Here is a 13,911-nt window from a genome sequence, read left to right on the forward strand (position 1 = left end):
TCAATTAAGCTGATAACATACGCTTAGTATGTTATACATGATGAATTCATTCACAAAATATCAAGAAAAGAAAGAGTATTGTAGTAACAACATTAACGGTACCAATTTTTCTGCGCATTTTGACAACAAATGTCTCTTCCGTGATGCTCGAGGCTAAAATATTCGAAAATATTTATAGAGAACATCCTTGAGGAGAGGATTAGTATTACTTTTAACGTATTTTAAGTGAGAAAAACACAGATACACTTTTAAAAGCCTATATATGTAACAAGTAAAAATGTTAATGACTAGGGTTGGTTTAATGTCAAAAGTTTGAAAAAAACAAATTACACAACCTCATACCGAATTGGACTTAATAAGAGAAATCAAAAATGTTTAAGGCCTTTATAATATGAAGGATAAGTAATTTAAGAGTAGTAACACTAAAAATGTATCAACCGAAAATCTAGAAAAAGATATGCAAAAAAGACATTTTACCTTGCAACAGGCCACCTACGGACCACTAAGCAGTTAGAAGGGTTCTTAAACTGTGCAAATAACGTGTCATTCCCGAAAAATAGGGTTTTGTATTGGACGTACCAATTACAATCTGATATGGCTCGTATTTATTCGGAGTTTAACTGTCAGAAGAAAAAATAAAGTTGCATCCATAGGGTATGTCAGAATGATTTCTATATCAGCAAATTGAGCATTTCTTGTTTACTTCCAGTATGTGCGAGCCTCATTGATACGGTATATTTGGTATTGTTTATACTGAACCTGCATGTTTCTTTGTTATCCTTTATACCGGTTGTACAGATTAAAGTTTTTTTCAAAACAAATTTTATTCTGTGTAACATTTGTTAATTTGAGTGCTCTCAAAACTCAACCCTTTCTTTTATTGTGGTCGGGCTAAAATTCACCAAATCCTTTTTTATCATGAAAACTTAAGACTGAGATACATGCACCTTAATAGAAAACTAAAATGATCTCAGGTTCTCTAGCAGGTTAATCAATTCTTGATCAATTTGAGATAAACATCGTATTTGTAATATCCATATTTTATCAGTAGTGACCGGTTATCAGACATCATAAATCATCGGAATGGACAATGTCTTTTATGCATCCATGTGACATTTTAAATTTTCCTCACCAAGTTAAATTTCTAAACATCATACATGACAGAAAATGGAAAACATCCTTTGGAGAATAACTAGTAATGACTATCCACGTCATATGTGTCGAAGTAATCAAAATTCGGTTTAACCGCGAATTTCACAGCACCATTTAAATACTTGTGCATATGAATGTGCATATATATACATTGCATATATAAGATTACGTTTCTTGCCGAATTTAGAAAATCAGTCATATGATGAATTTCCGGCTTTTGACACAATTTTAATTTTGGGAAGATTTTATATAAAAATGTTCAAATCAATTTTGAACAACTTATCGTACACTATATGTATTATGAGTTTTATAATTAAGTAATTTCGGAAGTAAAACATAAATTAGTCATCATATAATTAACTGATAACGTAAAACACATTACAGTCATCACAACAACATTATATGTTTTCATTTGTCTTACTTACTTAATATTTCTGGCTAATTTGCTAAACTATCAAATTTGTCACTTCGCTTAAATAATGATAAGAACGTGTACTCTAAGTTTTCGAGATCAAGTACAAGGTACTTACAATAGGAATGTAGTTATATTGTGCTTATTTGCGTTTTTAAAAAAATGGAATCGAAGTATTGAAGGGTGCATTTATATATTTTATTCGATATGATTAAGGCAAAAGTTCAATATTTTCAAATTCTACTATTGCTATACAAAATAATTACATTCCTGTTGTAAGTACCCTGTACTGAAAGGAATAGATATAGATATCAAACAAAGTTATTGAAAGAGTAGAGTACATAGAATAACAATTTTCAGACAATAAGGTTTATTATATAGATACAAGAAGATGTGGTATGAGTGCCAATGAGACAACTCTCCATCCAAGTCACAATTTGTAAAAGTAAACCGTTACATGTCAAAGTACTGCCTTCAACACGGAGCCTTGGCTCACACCGAACAGCCAATATTATATGACTTTAAATTTTCTGTTTTCTCATTGAATAAAAGCAAAGGAAATCCTCTTTGATAAAACATTATATTTACCGCGGCAAAAATTTCGAGAAGTTAATAAATGATTTAGAACAACGTCCGTGTACCTAATTTTAGATATTCGAAGGCAACGTCAATGACGTCATGTAAATTCCCGTCTTTTTTTCTTTTCGTCTTGTTTTCGATGTACTTTTTTAGTAAACTTTATTGAATATTTCAACTTATGAAAATTAGCAACTGCAAAAGCAGATGATATATTTAATATTAAAATAGGGTGCAGTTTTAAAGTATCCTGAGCAAATACTAGAAAATTAAAGTAGGATAAAAAGTCATCATATGATAAAACAATTGTTGACTTTTGATTTCAGTTGATACAATGATTTATCAACCTCATCAAAAGTCAATAATTTTATATTATCACAGGTCCAGGAATTTAGATTTATATATTCTATGTTCTATTGTAGTTAAGACATATTTTACGTATCAAATTCAGATACAGAATAACAGGTTCAAAATGTCAAAATAATTATGTGTAGTTGTATGATGGACTATGATGACAGAATACTGTTGGAACGTGCATGGTTTTCTTTGCCTTCAGATCAAACTGAGGATACCTTTTCTGTTCTTAGTCTCTATTTCCTATGTTTTGTTAATATACTCAGATGAAGCAGAATTCATCGAAACCTTATCAAAGAAAATATGGGGAAAAAGTTCTTGCCAAGTTAATTTATTCCACTTTCAGGTATATTGAGGATGTCCTGTCATTCAATAATCCACATTTCATCTCATAAATCCCAGTGAAATGTCAATTAGGATATTTACTGAAACCTGATGATCTACTTCACATCTTGATCCTTTTCTCGAAATTGACAAAGATGGACTACTTTGAATTAGAATATTTGACAAATGCGTTGATTTCAATTTTCCATTTCTCATCAGTAGCATACTCTCTCCCCCATCGTATGACATCTATATATCTCAATTCATGTCCACACTACACGGACTTCATTGTCATGAGTCGACCTCAAACCTAAACTGCCCAAACAGAGTTATGAGGGAGAACGACTGAAATTGATACTACATAAGTTTTGCGGTCACCATCACGAACTGGTTGATCGATACGATATCTGTCTGTGTTGACTCACACCCGACATGTTTTCGCAGGTTAAATCTCAAGATGTAAAGCATTTGTGTTACCGATTTTGTGTCATATTCCTGATACTAGTAGTTAGATTTTGACTGAGTGGATTCGCATGGCGGTTGTTATATTCATAGCAGAAGACGTATATCCTGTCAACACATCAATTCTTAATCTTTTTAGAGTTCCTGCAATTCTCTCAGTGTTTGTTTGTAACCTTGAACTGCTTTCCTAATCGAGTTATTTATGAGATTTTAACATCGATAATTTACTGTTTGATACATGTATAACGATAGTGTTTGTTATTATATTGTTACTAATTCTACCTTGTTCCTCGGAGAGTGACTGTACCAAGTCAGAAATATGACAATTGTTTTCCATTTGATCCGTTGGTTGATATTGTCTTATATTATACTTCATGTCAAAATGCCAGATTTTGATTGGTTAATATGAGGTAGACAATTTACTCTATCATATGGCAAATACTCTATTACCCTTCATAGAGACGCTTGATCAAGTGTGCGTTTTAATAAATACGGATGATAGTTATGTACAAGACGTCATAGTTTATTATTTCGAATGTGAAATTTAATAGACAGTAATAACAGAACATTCAGTATAATAAATTAAATAACATATACCCGAGAGGGTGATAGAGCAGATTGTTACCCCTCGAAAAGACATTGTGAACCTTGGCTTCGCCTCAGTTGACAATGTTTTCCCGGGGTAACAATCTGCTCTTTCACCCTCTCAACTATGTGTTATTTATATAATGATTGATCTTGTAATTTTTTATGGACCCTTCTCTTTTTCAATTTACATTTGATTTCGGTATTTTCGTTGATACTTTTTCACATGTGATTACTCCATAGTTCGTTAGAGACGTTGTTTTCACAGTAAACTGAATAATATCCATAAAAGAGAGAACAAAATTTCAAGCTCTTGCCTCCTTTATCTTTTTGAGCAGCTGCACTTAGGTATATTGTAATATTGGGTCTTGCCAAATTCAAAGTAAAAACAAATCTAAAAGCATTTTGTAGAATTGCCATAGTAAATAACATAATGTATATAGTAAGACCAGCATTGGTCGGTTAGTAAATCACAAAGATAGATAAATTATTAAAAATGCGTAGTTGGGGTCTCAATGTCCGAGTGGTCTGAGTAGTCGAACTATGATATCACTAGCCTTTCAACACTGAGGCTGTCTGCTCGAACCTTGAACGTGGAAAGGCGCACTCGACTCCAATCTTAAATGACTAGGATTGCCAGTTTTTCTACAGAAGGTCGGTGGTTCTCTCCGGACATTCCGGCTTCCTCCACCAATAAAAACCAACTGCCACGACATAGCATAATAGTGTTGAAAGCGGCATTAAACACCAAATCAATCAATCAATCAATAAGTTGCACAGTTTACTAAAATCGTTTGAATAAAGTTATGACATACGCATTTTCAGAAAGTTAAAAACACACAAAAAGACCGAAAGTGATAGTGGTGGTTCTTCTCTCAGTTAAGCTAATAACATTCTCTCTGAAGGGTTTTCTATCACTGAATCCAGGTTTACAATGTAACAGATTTGTATAAGATCTTGAATAAAACTACAGTAAGTTAAACTTGAATAAAAAATCGAAAAAGATGAAATTTGTATAGGATGCAACCAACGAATTGAAAAATTTTCTCAAAATTAAAATCATCAAACCTCAAAACCAATGCATAATGTTTTCTTAAAGATGGCAAGTTGTTTAGTGTTAATAACCTTAAGAACATTGAACAGGGTAGATCAAAATGGTAGCACAGTGCAATTACGCCTTTGGGTTATGTGTAATGTCTTCGTTCGTTGATTTATAAACAACATAAATGTGTTTATGCCTGGAAACATGTAAATGACTGTCGAGGCAACAGACTAATGGCTAGGAGTTAACAAGGCAATTACGTGTCTATAACATTAAAACAAAAGTCAGTGACCGATAATACTCCGGCATTAGTATTGACCCAGTGGCATTTCTATATCATTTTGTTTTATGAAGAAGTGGTTAATAATTTGGATGCAGTCTACAACAGCGATGTAAACCATTTGCCATTCTGCATTATAGGTCTCCCGCGATGCAGGGTCGGAAATATAAACTGCCACTGGAAAATGAGTGCAAGTTTGATATAAGCATTTTGCCTTTTGCAACAGGTCACATACGGACCGCTTAGATAGCTGTAACAAACGTTTTCAAATGTACAGAGAGCGTTGCACTCCACGAACATAAGGCATCAGATTGGACGTCCAAATTAAGACCGGGCATGGATTGTATTTATACATTCTGCACAGTCAAATGGACGCCCCACTTTAGAAAGGGTTATTACTATTTCAGAATAGAAGTCTTCAGAGATGGTTTATTTCCAATTGAATTTATACAAGATGGTAGACAGGACGATTTCTATATCAGCAGGTTAGGCAGTGTGTGCTTACTTGCGAAACTCTTTCATACGAAATAATTATTCAGTATTGTTGAACTTGAACTGGTTGTATATAGTTAAGTGGTTTGTTTTTTAGAACGTATTTTCATTGTGTTCTGCTGTGTACCTTAATTTATTTAACGGATAGAGATTACAGCGGGAAAATACAAGTGCTTACAAAACTCCCAAATCTATTGCACGTCCACAGTCACAACGCTTTTGATAAGGGGCGGTTTAGAGCTTAACATATTTGTAGAGGCATTTGTTAATTATTTCAAACTGTATGTTGACCTGTAGATTATATTTCATTATTTTTTATGTCGTTTGATTGTTGTTTCGCTGATGTATATACAATCTTATCTTTTTTTTCAAATTATACACATAACAAACCCAAAACAGATATACACATCTTATCACTCAACTAAAAGGAAATCAGGATAGGCAAGTCATGCTAAATTTGTTCAATAGTCATGACCGGTTTTCAGACATCATACCACAGCGATTTGGTACATGTCTCTTATCTTTCGATGTGGCATTTCCAATTTTCTTTACCAAGTTAAATCTATAAACCTATACATGATAGGATATGAAATACACCCATCAGATCATAACTAATATTCTTTACCAAACTCATATGTGTGTATATATTGTCATGTGGGATAAACGTTAATTGTTAAGCATCCCAACAATACATGTGCACCTTAATGATATAGGTAAACATGTATAACCATAATGACTTGAAAATATTTTTGATGAATTTAACGCAGTGCGTCATCTCCAATACTTTCTTCTATGACCCGAAAGAAGCATGTACATTGCCAAAAACCACTGGCCCAAGAACTGAATTTTGACTGGAATAAATATTTTGCATTTCTTATTTATAAAGGCATATTAAACATTTTTTATAGTGAATTTCCGCTTTCGTCATTAGTTTTATTGAGTGAAAACCTATATTTATCTTGAAAAAATATTTAATTCTAGTTTGAAAAATGTATCAAACACCTTATGTATGAGAAATAGTTCTTCTAGAATTCATTCGGTCGGAAGGAAAACATAACTCAGCCATCATATAAATACTAACGTTAAGTCACATCACTTAATTCAGACATCACAAGAAAATTATACTGTTTCATTTGTCATACTTATTTAATATCCCTTGCTAATTTGCTAAAACATCAAACTTGTCACTTCGTTTCAAGTAGTAGAAATGATGTCATTTATCTTTGAACGTGTTGTATAGACGCATAAATACAAAATATAGATGGGTGAATGAACGAATGATATGAGTATGATGATGGGCCCGCGATAACGACACTATTTGAATGAGTTTTCAGGCACATCAAACTAAAATAATTACTATTCTTATTCCCTTATTCCATCAGAGAAAGAGATACCGCAACATGATGAAATTTTATAGGTAGAACAATGCGTCCTACCCGAGTGCGATAGAAAACTAACGTTGTACTGAACCGGTTGGTTTGATCTAAACGCAATCATAAATGTCTGAAAAAAAGATTTATTACAGTAAAAATGTCAAGGCATTTTCTTAATATTATCGTACTGATCACAAATTTTGACTACAATCAACCAAGTACCGTTCAATCACTTTTCAAGAAATCAAGTACTTACTGTTTAGCACAGGTATTCACAGATCCATGAACTTTTTGTAAATAAACAAAACGAATTTCAACTGACTACAAATCAAGTGTCTGAACAGTACTGACATTGGTGTTAATTAGACTTAAACACTGAAAAATAAAGTCTTGTTCAGTCGTTAAATGGTGGTTGCAGTACTAAGTTGAAGTACTAGCGACGGAAATCGATATTTTACGTTTCCTGGGATGACCTGTCATGATGGAAGCGGCTAGATACATTTTGTTGTTTCAGGTTTTATTTTAGATATATCTGAACCTTCTGATCTCAATTTTGTTCTCGTCAACTTCTTTATTATTTTACTATACTCTTGTTATGTTTTTGCAAACCGTATTTATATTACTTTATTTTCTAATTTATTTTTTTTTATTTTTTGTGTAGTTAAGTTTTTCTGTTTCATTCACTTATAGTCTACATTGCCTTTAAATATCTATAATATGGCCTGGTGCTGTCCAACATAGATATCTTGAATATAAGGATGCAGTAAAGTGTACACCAATATTTAGCAAAAACAGTTATATGTATGCACAGTTCATTTGATTGATTGTAGTTGCTCAAAATTAATCAGGCAAATATTACGTGTATATTCACGACGAGAATTCAACATAATAATATATATTATAATTGAAGTTTAAGTGTCATAGAAAAGTTGTTACACAGTCACGTAACTTATTTTCCTGTTCAAACTGCATGACAATCTTAATGATAAAAAAACTATTTTTACACTTAGTATCAAATCTTTCAGACGTCATATTTTATTACTTGACCTGCTCAAAAACAAGAAACCAGAATTAGCAAATGTTTTTAAAATTCATAAAACACATGTTTTTCTCATGAAATATGTGATGATAAATTATAATATGTGAATATACTGTTTACAGGTTTAAATATTAATTTCTTTTATTTCAATTGTTTATTTGTGAAAACCACAACAAAAAGGCCATCTATTAAATTGTGCATTCGTTTAATTTGCATGTTCACAATAGCTGTTTTGTGTTAAATCTTGAGGCATCAAGTATGGTATGAGCAATATACGAAATTACAAGTTATTGGTTTCCCCCTGTCTCCTTGGAAATGAATCAAGTATTGTTAGAAAAAAAATATAATGTATACTTGGTATCAAATCTTTCAGACGTCATATTTTATTACTTGACCTGCTCAACAACAAGAAACCAGAATTAGCAAATGCTTTTAAAATTAAACATGTTCATAAACACACATGTTTTTCTCATGAAATATGTAATGATTAATTATGATATATGAATATATTGTTTGGGTTCTAACAGGTTTGAATATTAAAGGCTTTTTTTAAACTGTTTATTTGTGAAAACCACAACAAAAGATAAATAATAAAATTATGCAATCGCTCAATTTGCATGATCATAATAGGCTTTTTATTTTAAATCTGGAGGCTTCGGGTAAGGCGGCATGGGCAATACACGAAAGTACAAATGAAATAAGTATTGTCCGTTTTATGCCAGAAAAAGAAAATAATGTATACTAATGATATCAACATCACGAACATAGTTGAAAGGTGAATATCTGCCACATATCTTTACATCATTTTAAAAAACTACCATTATGATTTAACGTAAGATGTATCAACATTACCACAGGCAGATAATAACAAGGATGAAATATACAGCCTGTCACTGAAATTAACATTATACGTAATGACAGTTGTGGTATCATGTCTGGGTATATTAATCTTTGATGTTTAAATTTCTATTTTCATAAGATTCATGTCTAAATTTGTATATTTAAGCACCTTTCGTGACATCTAACCCATTTTCCTCGGGAAAAAATTCTATTATAAAATTCGTTGCATCTTGTCCAAATATCATACTTCTAAGCATCACTTCGAACATTTATTATCTTTCATCTAGATCTCTTTTTCGAAGATATGGAAAACCATGCATATGTGATATGTTTAGTTCTGATTTTTGGAATAGGGCTTCAAAATTTTCGAGGTAAATATAATGCTTTTTGTTAATAATAATATTCTACTTATTTTATCACACACACACATTAATTCATGAATACGAATTTCAGAAATAATTTGCATCAGGTACGCTCGATACCAAACATTTGGAAAGACCAAAATATAAAACGTTTGAGAGCAGAAAAACCAGACGGACATACGTAAAACCCAACTTAGGCCAACTTTATCTGCAGAAGTGAAATTTTCAACTGTAGCTTAATTGATAACGTCTTAAATCTTGTATCTTTTGAAATCCTGGTCTTCTAAATGTTAAGCACATTCTTTTTTAATTTGACGACAGTACCAAAATAAACATTTATAGCAACAAATTAGTTAATCGTGAATCTTTTTGAATAATATTGTATATTGAATATTGTTAAAAATTCAACCAATTCGCATTTGTTTAAATAAATAAAATCGTGGCGCCTTGGACTGTTTCCTGCTCTTTAGTCGGGTTGTTACTTCTTGATTACATTCCCCGTTTCCATTCTCCGTTCCAATCAATTGGCCTAATCTCATTTATTTTTCCTGTGTTTTCCTTTCGTTCCTCGTCGAATTTGTAAGACCCCTTTACGATTGCTTTAACAACATGGTAGAGCCACTTCTTATTTTATATTTCTTGAGATTAACCATCTGGTTGACAAATGAAAATAACACTTTATAAACTCCGTGCGTTCGAATCACATTTACGGATTTATCTCCTCAGGTAACTTCAAACCTTGGAAAGTCATGCATGTATAAATACGTAGAAATGCTAGGCGCCATATGAATCGAACGGCCAATTTCATCTAAGGTTAACCTTCACTGAAGGCTTTGGGGTATTAGTTTCTTAAAATATCGTACTATATCAACGGGGATAATATGTTTTATTATATGACAATAACTTTTCTGTTTTCTCATTGCTAAAAGCACAGGAAATCCTCTTTGATAAAACATTATATTCACCGCGGCAACAATCACGAGAAGTTGATATAAGATTTGGAACAGCGTCAGTGTACCTAAATATAGATATTCCAAGCCAACGTCAATGACTTGTGTTTTCGGTGTTTTTTGTTAGTAAACTTTATTGAATATTTCAGCTTATGAAAATTAGCCACTGCAAAAGCAGATGATAAATTTAGTATAAAAACAGGGGGCAGTTTTAAAAGTATGTTGAGCAAATACTAGAAAATTGGACAAGGATAAAAAGTCATACTAGTATAATAAAACAATTGTTGACTTTTGATTTCTGTTGATACAATAATTTATCAACCCCGGAGATATGACATTCACCCTCGGCCATTGGTCTCGTTGAATATCATATCTCTGGTGTTGATAAATCATTGTATCAATCCCATCCAAAGTCAATAATTGTATTATAATTCATGTCGCTACCGAAGGATTGATCACTGAGCTGTTGACATCCTCGGGGACTAAACGTCCACTAGCAGTGGTATCGATTAACTCTAGAAAATGCCAAAAAATACTATATTAAATTCGTGCATCCGCATCACTTTTCTTGATTAACCTTCATTTTGAACTCATAAAGCCTAAACAATTGAAGTCAAGAATGTTTGAACACATAGACATTTTTGGCGCTACACTTATATAAATTCGATCAATTATGAACAATCCTAATTTATGGATATTTGAAGAATGATATATTTGGTCAATTTAAACTGATCATGAAAATTGGTAAATGCAAACCCGTACATGATTATCATTGGCAGAAAAGTTAAGGTAATTCAAAGATAAATGTAAAGCTTAATTTGTTTGTCAAATATGTTTTTCATAAATTGTTAGTTTTCTCAATTGAATAGTTTCATATTTTTCACGTCGGGGTCTTTTATAGCTAACTATACGATAAGGGTGTTTCTTATTGTTGAAGGCCTATAATTGCTTACATCCACTTCTTTTGAACTTTAGTGGATAGTTGTCTCATAGACAATCATACCACATCTCCTTATTTTGATATTGCGACATAATTTATCGTAAATGTTTATTTGTACAAACACTTCGTTTTCCCATAAATTTTTAAGGTCTTCAGACAACATGAAATACCTTTTGACAGTTTTGCTTATTCTGTTAAGGCTGCTTTATGTTTAATTGCAACTGTAATTTCAAAATAAAGTTTATGTTGTTATCTAAATGTTTATCTGTGAAAATTGCTGATATACTCATTTGTAATAATAACAAAGAACATTTGCGTTATAGATACATTTTTAAGTCACAATATCACTGTTTGTTTTTAACTTAAAATAATGTAACATATTCACATTTACTATAATAACTATTCAAAATCGCTCTCAAAAATCTAAAGGAACAGAAATATATAAGTTCTAGAATTTGTTTTGAATTCAATGGTGAAATATGAAATCGCAAATCGTAATATGTCAGACAGCATTCTTAATCAAACTTGAAGTCCAATACTTCGTGTAGCGACAGTGATTCGCTCTCATCACTATAAAAAACTATTTCAATTAGTCTTTGGGGGGTTAGTTTGTGGCCTATAAAAATTTCTACCCCTATTCGACAAATTCCTATTTTCCGGTGGCGGTCCATATTTCCCGTCCTTTATACGACTAGTCAATTTTTCAAGAGTCTTGCCGTTGGATTTATTGTTAAGTGAGCCTTATATTGGCAAAGAGACTATTCTGAAATCATTAGTCGCAGAGAAACTGACAATGCCATTGGAAATAACAAACAAAAAAAGGTGAAGACAAGCAAGTCAACACAACACTACATAGAAAGCTAAAGGCAAATCAACAAGAAAAGAACAAGGGTGCTCAGGAAGGGTAAGCAGAAAATGCATTTAATATTAGCCACAAGACTTAAGCCATCAACAATCAATTGAGTATTCCGGAGTACCTGGGATAACCTCGGTTTGTTCTGTGGTGGTGTTGTCCAGTCTTAGGTTTCTTTGTAGTGTTTTGTAGACTTGTTTGTCTTTGTGTTGTTTTTCTGTGTTTTTTTCATGGATTGTTAGTTTCTCGTCGACTAATGAGTTTTCAATGTCCAATTGATATCTTCTGTCTCTTTTTTGATTAATCAAATGTTGTTGCTTTCATTGATACTGACAATAGTGTAAACAAAAACATGTTAAATTATGACAGTCTCGCATGAAATTGTTGTCCAAATCAATATTTTATGATAAACAACTAAAATGTTGAATCATGCTATGCAGTGTCAAGCCGTACTGCAATGCATGCATTTCCCAATTAGTAAGAATGTGATCCTAAAGGCATAGACATAAAATATATAGTCAATGTCATTAGCTTGATATTGTGTTACTATATATGTAACTGTCAATCTATATTCGGATGACTGGTATGTTTTGTGGTAACCAGTGGCAAAATACTTTGGACAATATAAATATAAATAACCTTGATAACAAATTTTAAAGTTTACCTTCCCATACATAAGGTAAAAACAACATGCAGTATCGTATATCATATGGTCTGAATTTTCGAAGGACGTCAAAATCCTCAACCAAGTTATAAAACAATAACATGAAAGGAGGGCTAATGCAAAATTCAGAAAAAGTATTGCGTAATAGGTACGCAATTATAAATCAGAACTAGAGAATGCGCAATATGATTTATGATGACGACATCTTATTTTATGGAAATTTCAATGTTGATGATTAACGTAAAAATAATCATCGTATTACTTTCATCTTTCATTAAAGTCAAATAATAATAAACAATATCGAATATTTGATATGACAAATATACATGTATATGTGATTTGATTCACAATTAGACACATCTTATCCAAAGATCAAAAAGCCCAACTAAAAATATTAAAAAACCAAACATTAACGACCCACAAGTTTTTGTTGGTACTGAAAAATAGTCCAAAGCCTTATCTAAACTAGTATATGGACTAAGCATATTCATCATGTTCAGATAATTCCAAACTGTACTATCAGTACTGCGGAATAGTTTAATTAAAATCATACGTTCTAGTTAAACTTATAATAAATCAATTATGAAATTGTACTAGAACTAAAGTTTCTTCTTTCAAAATTGACCTTATAATGCCATGACTGTACCGTGAAGATAAGGCCGATGGTGTTGTACTGCTCACATTCATGCTTGTTTAACCTTTCATACTTTTTAGATTACCTGATGAAGCATTTAGGTTGATCTGGAAACAATTGTTGTGCACATTAAAATCTGTAAAATACGAGTTTATAACAATATAATTTCATCATGTAACAACAAGTTGTTTCCTTCCTGACATCATGGTTTTAGAACTATAAAGTTAAAACAGAAACACTTGTTGCGTGCTTTAAATGTAGTTTCAATGTATAGATATTCCTCGAGAGTGAAACAGAAGAAAACGGAAGCCGCATCTCCTGTCAATTTTGTTTTCTCACTTTTGTGACTCGAAGGTTACATATATATTGGATATTCTGCATTTGCTTCCACACATATTGCTATGGTCCTCAGTGTGTCTGATTAAGAAATTTTCCCGAAATATCCTTGTTCTTAAATTATTGGCAAATAAAAATAACAAGATTCATCGAAAGACAATGGTCAATTTCTTTATGTATTTCTTTTTAAAATGATCTACTTAACTGTAGAAACACAATATATCACATATAACTCTTTTAT

Source organism: Mytilus californianus, unplaced genomic scaffold, assembly GCF_021869535.1.
Source record: "Mytilus californianus isolate M0D057914Y unplaced genomic scaffold, xbMytCali1.0.p SCAF_11, whole genome shotgun sequence".
Taxonomy (NCBI): Eukaryota; Metazoa; Mollusca; class Bivalvia; order Mytilida; family Mytilidae; genus Mytilus; species Mytilus californianus.